Source organism: Schistocerca gregaria, chromosome 4 (assembly GCF_023897955.1).
Source record: "Schistocerca gregaria isolate iqSchGreg1 chromosome 4, iqSchGreg1.2, whole genome shotgun sequence".
Lineage (NCBI taxonomy): Eukaryota > Metazoa > Arthropoda > Insecta > Orthoptera > Acrididae > Schistocerca > Schistocerca gregaria.
The window spans coordinates 44856998-44862997 of NC_064923.1; positions in this window are offsets into that span (position 1 = coordinate 44856998).

Sequence of the window (6000 nt, forward strand, 5' to 3'; positions counted from 1 at the left end):
CATTGCATTACTCTCGAGATCCTACAGTATAGTTTGAAGTCTATTGGAAAACAAGAATCTAGGATGCTAGAAAACTTCCGACCAGCATACAATGCATAAGGTTTAGGAAGTTCATAACTTCAGTGAGGGGAATATGTGAGGCAGTTCAGTAACTTAATAAGCAGCAAATATTTTACCAATAATCTGACCTAGCAGTTACAGGCGTAGGGTACACTGAGAACGGTAAGTGAATCGTTGACAATATAAGCACCATGACAAGGTTTAATGATGGATACAACCATGGAAGGCTGCGTAAAATAAATAAGAAGACTAATGACAAAAAAAGAAGCGCCGCAGTAAAGAGGCACCAAGTAATGCGAACCAATTGTTCCAGATGCTTCTTTAGTCAGTTTACGGCAACGAATTTCTGTCATACACCAATCTCGGTGTCAGAGGATAAGTCATGCAAAACATCCTCCATTATTTCTTGGATACCTTCCAGTATTTGTCTACCCCTGCAGTTTGTACTCTGTACGGCTTCCTCTAGTACCACGGCAATTAACCTCTGATGTCTTAACACGTGTCTTATCATCCTGTCCTTTATTCTGATCAGTGTTTTGCAAATTTTCATTCATCTTAGGCTGCTTGCAGAGCTGCCAAATTTGTTATCCTGTTAGCTCACTAAATTTTCAGAATCATTCTACAGCAACATTTCTCAGAAATCTCATTTTCTAGTTTTACCACAGTCTGTGGAACACTTCCATGAAATGTTGTGCTCCAGATGTACGTAGCCAGAAATTTCCTCAAATTATACTAGCTTTGGCCTTTCTTGGCCTGCTTTGCTTCTTCTGTCATATACTATTTTGCTTCTTTCCCTTCATCTGCTTGGTCGTCCCCGATTGTGATGTAACGATCATCACTAATTTCAATCTGGTAGCCGGTCGGAGTGGCCGAGCGGTTCTAGGCGCTGCAGTCTGGAACCGCGCGATCGCTATGGTCGCAGGTTCGAATCCTGCCTCGGGCATGGATGTGTGTGATGTTCTTAGGTTTAAGTAGTTCTAAGTTCTAGGGGACTGATGATCACAGCAGTTAAGTCCCATAGTGCTCAGAGCCATTTGAACCATCAATCTGGTAGTCATATTTACTTCGTGTATCTGTGGCTTGGTTTCAGTCCATTTTCTCTGCACGCTGAACAGTCCACTCATTCAGCAGGTGTTGCTCTTCTCCCTCAATTTTATTGGGGATACCTACCTCACTGCCGAATCGTATCATTAGTATTCTTCCATCCTGAGTTTTGACCCCAGATAACATAAGAAACAGATTGCCCGATCGCATGGTCTAGCAGGCAACCCTTGTGAGGGCATGGCCACCAGGCGGCAAGTGTCACACCCTTACTTGTGGAATCAACCACTAGATGGCACTCCGTTCTGTGAGAAATGTGGCAATATCGGCCGAACGCGTGCAGCTTTCGACTATTTGGTGTCTGTGAAGTACAGATTTTCCTGACATACCGGTGGTAGTGGATCGAGTCGTCATGCCGAGGGCCTGCGAGTATTTCAACTGTGGAAGGAGTAGACAGAACTCCTGAACTACAAATGTTCAGATTTCCTGTCAAAGATAAAGAAAGTGGATTGGATTTTAAAACCAGGTAAATCAATACATTAGTTACGAGTAAGAATTAATAAAGAGCCCTAAGCATCCGATCCTATCTAAATTTTGTCGATCTTATATTCTGATATAACATGGCAGCCCTTCCTGTACAAGATATAATTTTTAAATGAAATCTTTGCTGCGCTTTGGACATTTTAAAACTGTTTATTCACTTCACTATCGTAATTTTGGCTGTACAGGCATTTTTGTGTTCAATGTCAAAACTGAAGCCAATATAAGATATGGATAACAAAATGAAAAGCATAGTGTGGTAACATTTGGTAAACAATTTAAGAAGCATTATCTTACAAGACCTTTCCCTTGGTACTTTAAAATGGCTCTATAGCTGAAATCGCAACAGTGAAAGAAATAAATGAATAATAGCCATCATCTAACTGCTAGGTCATCGGTTCCTCAAAATCCTGGTATATACTAGGGCGAACGAAGTGAACGAGTGTAAAACCTCGTTTACACTACTGCAAATGAGTATTCATCGATAATTCGCCAATGTTCACTGCCATTCTTTTATGCATGTGAACAAGTGTTTGTACTCGAATGAAGGGAAGAGAATAGAAGAGAACGAGCATAGCATGCAAACTATAGCCGCTGCCTACTTCAATTTTTTTTATCTGTGCGCTAATAATCCTCTCACAGCTTTCACTCGAAAGCAACACTACTTACAGTAACAGGTCTGCGCGAGTGCGGATATCCCCTGTAGTAACTGTGTTGCAGATAAAAGCGTCGTCTGTTGCGAATATTTCCGGGTTATCTTTAAAATGTGCAAAGTAAATTTTCAATATAATTATGGTTTGCAGTCTGTGGCTCTTCAAAGATGACACCGCCAAAATATACTCAAAAAACACGCTTTCATTTGTATATTACAGCGTTTCCAGCCCCCTTTCAACAATAATCCAAAATTCATCGTTTTGTGCCACTCTTATATCATTTACGATAAGTTACATGCAAAGTAAAAGAATTTAAATTTGAAATGACTGTCACAGATATATGTCAAGCCTTAATTCGCAACACAACCGAGTGCTGACATCAGCAGACAAAAATTCAGGCCAGGCACAAGTCTCTTTTCAGAGCTGTGGTGGGTTAAACTGCTTTACAAAACGTTTATACCTCAGAATGCGGATAAGCAACTTGGCAGATGTGGATAACGATCTTGTGGTTGCAGTGCACATACGGACGGCGGCATTTTTCCTGTCCGCGCAGACTTCTAGTTACAGCTACGATGTAAATCTTTGATATTGACATTATTTTGACCGCTGGTTTTGACAAAGCAAACAAAGTGGCGTAGGAAAATAATTATGTCAGTAATGTCAGGACGCGAAACCCACTGCTCAGTGCAATATTTGTCAGTAAATTAATGGATTATATTTCAAAAACGTTGAGAAGATTTTGAAAATTAACCTGCACGTGGAGATCTTTTTTACCACCATAATCCGTATCAGAAGAGCTGTATAAGAAAGAGAAAATAGACGGTATGGAAGGTGAGTGTGAAACCTATGCGACTACAATACAGTCTGCATTTAAACAGTAACTCACGAGAAATACTTGTGTGTTACTTTCCATTTATGTTATTTCGCATATGATTGTGAGAAGTATCCCTAAGCACAAATAAACTTGGTTTGTAGAATTACAGGAGCTAATCTACATTCTTCAATTGAAAACTCGGGAAAAACCATAGCCGATCATGGTCTACATTCAGCTGCGTGACGAATGCAATTCGCGCGCACCGCTCTAGGCGAACACAAATCAGCGTCATTCACGTCACCGAAGATACAGCGTTGCCAATTCCGCGACACCGACAGGTCAGTTAGCATTGTAGCGCCGCCTGCGACATCTGTTGACCGACGGGAAAACTATTTTTACGGTTACCTGTTCCGCCGTAAGGACGGTCAATCTGTTTCTTATGTGATCTGGGGTTTTGACTACACTTTAACACCTATCTTTTATTTCCGTCATTCCTTCTATGTACAGGTAGCATCGTAGAGGACAAAGATTGCATCCCAGTCTTACACACTTAAATCTGATAAGACCACTTCTCTTTTAATTTTCTATCTTTACTGTTCTCTCTTGAGTCTCGTACACATTGTTTAGTACCCACCTTTGCCTACCGCAGACAGTGTCTGTGATTCATATATCACGGCTAATTAATCATCGCTCTGGCATAATGCTGCTCTGTCTTATCACATACATACGGGGGAGAACAATGCAAGCCCTCTATAGTTGGCACACGCCGAATACAATACTGACAGATCGGTAATTACGTGATCTCTCCGTACAGTACACAGCGCAATAACCTAAAGCGCTGTTTGCAATTTAATACAAAGCTGTGAGAGCAATTTGTTTTACCGGTCTACAGATAATAAATACGTGTAAGCTTGTATTTCTACACTCAAATGACCTCGTCTAGTGCTAATTTTTAAAACTAAGTGCCCTCATCAGTGTTAATTGGAAGCCAGTACTAAAAATTTGGTATCTCAAACTCCGCTAAGAATTCGAATGTTGTACTATCTTCCTTTACTCCCACGCCTTTTTCTTACTCTTCCGAAGTACCATCGCTTTCCTTGGGAAAGAGGGATTATACTCAACTGAACGAGCGTGTTAAACACTGCTTCGATTTGTTGTTCGAAGGGACGGACCAGTAACAATCGCCGGAAAGAAAGTCCGTTAATCAAATACAGTGTGTCCGACTAAAATGCTGTCGCCTTAAATCAATTACGATCTCTCTCCTTGGGAAACAAAGAAAAGCTTCGAAAAAATACTTCAGAATTAGCCTCATCATGACCATGTCTGAATTTAGTGTGCTACGAGTATTGGCATGGAATGGCAGAAGTTTGACTGTTGTGGTAAAACTGGAAACACTGAGGAATTACATCAATATTCCAGAAGTACGCACTGTATAGACTATTGTTGTTGTTGTTGTTGTTGTTGTTGTTATCTTCAGTCCAGAGATTGGTTTGATGCAGCTCTCCATGCTACTCTATCTGTGCAAGCTTCATCTCCTAATAACTACTGCACCCTACATCGTTCTGAAGCTGCTTACTGTGTTCTTCTCTTGGTCTCCTACGATTTTTACCCTCCACACTGCCCTCCAATATTAAATTGGTTATCACGTGATGCCTCAGAACATGTCCTACCATCCGATCCGTTCTTTAAGTTGAGACACATATTCCTCTTCGCCCAAATTCTATTCAGTACCTCCTCGTTAGTTACATGATCTACCCATCTAATATTAAGCATTCTTCTGAAGCACCACATTTCGAAAGCTCCTATTCTCTTCTTGTCTAAACTATTTTTGTCCATGTTTCACTTCCATATGTGGCTACACTCCATACAAATACTTTTAGAAACGACTTCCTGACACTTAAATATATACTCGATGTTAACAAATTTCTCTTCTTCAGAAACGCTTTTCTTGCCATTGCCAGTCCCTATTTTATATCCTCTCTACTTCGACCATCATCAGTTATTTTGCTACCCAAATAGCAAAACTCCTTTACTACCTTAAGTGTATCATTTCCTGATCTAATTCCCTCAGCATCATCTGATTTAATTAGACTACAGTCCATTAATCAGGTTTTGTTTTCGTTGATGTTGATCTTATATACTCCTTTCAAGACACTGTCCATTCCTTTCAACTGCTCTTCCACGTCGTTTGCTGTCTTTGAAGAATTAGAATGTCATCAGTAAACCTCAAGTTTTTGTTTCTTCTCTATGGATTTTAATTACTACTCCAAATTTTTATTTTGTTTCCTTTACTGCTTGTTCGATATACTGATTGAATAACACTGGGAGTAGGCTACAACCCTGTCTCACTCAATTCCCTACCAGAGCTTTCCTTTCATGCCCCTCGGGTCTTATAACTGCCATCTGCTTTCTGTACAAATTGTAACTAGCCTTTCCCTCCCTGCATTTTACACTTGACACTTTCAGAATTTGACAGAGTATTCCAGTCAACATTGTTAAAAGCTTTCTGTAAGTCTACCAAGGCTAGAAACGTAGATTTGCCTTTCCTTAACCTATCGTCTAAATGAGTCGTAGGTCAATAATGCCTCACGTGTCCCCATATTTCTACGGAATTCGAACTGATCTTCCCCAAGGTGGGCTTCTACCAGTTTTTCCATTCGTCCGTAACGAATTCGTGGTCGTGTTTTGCAGCCGTGACTTATTCAGCTAATAGTAAGGTAATTTTCACACCTGTCAACACCTGCTTTCTTTGGGATTGGAATTATTATAGTCCTCTTCGAGTCTGAGGGTATGTCGCCTATTTCATACCTCTCGCTCACCACATGGTGGAGTTTTGTCGGGGCTGGCTCTGCCAAGGCTATCAGTTGTTCTAATGATACGTTGTCTACTCCC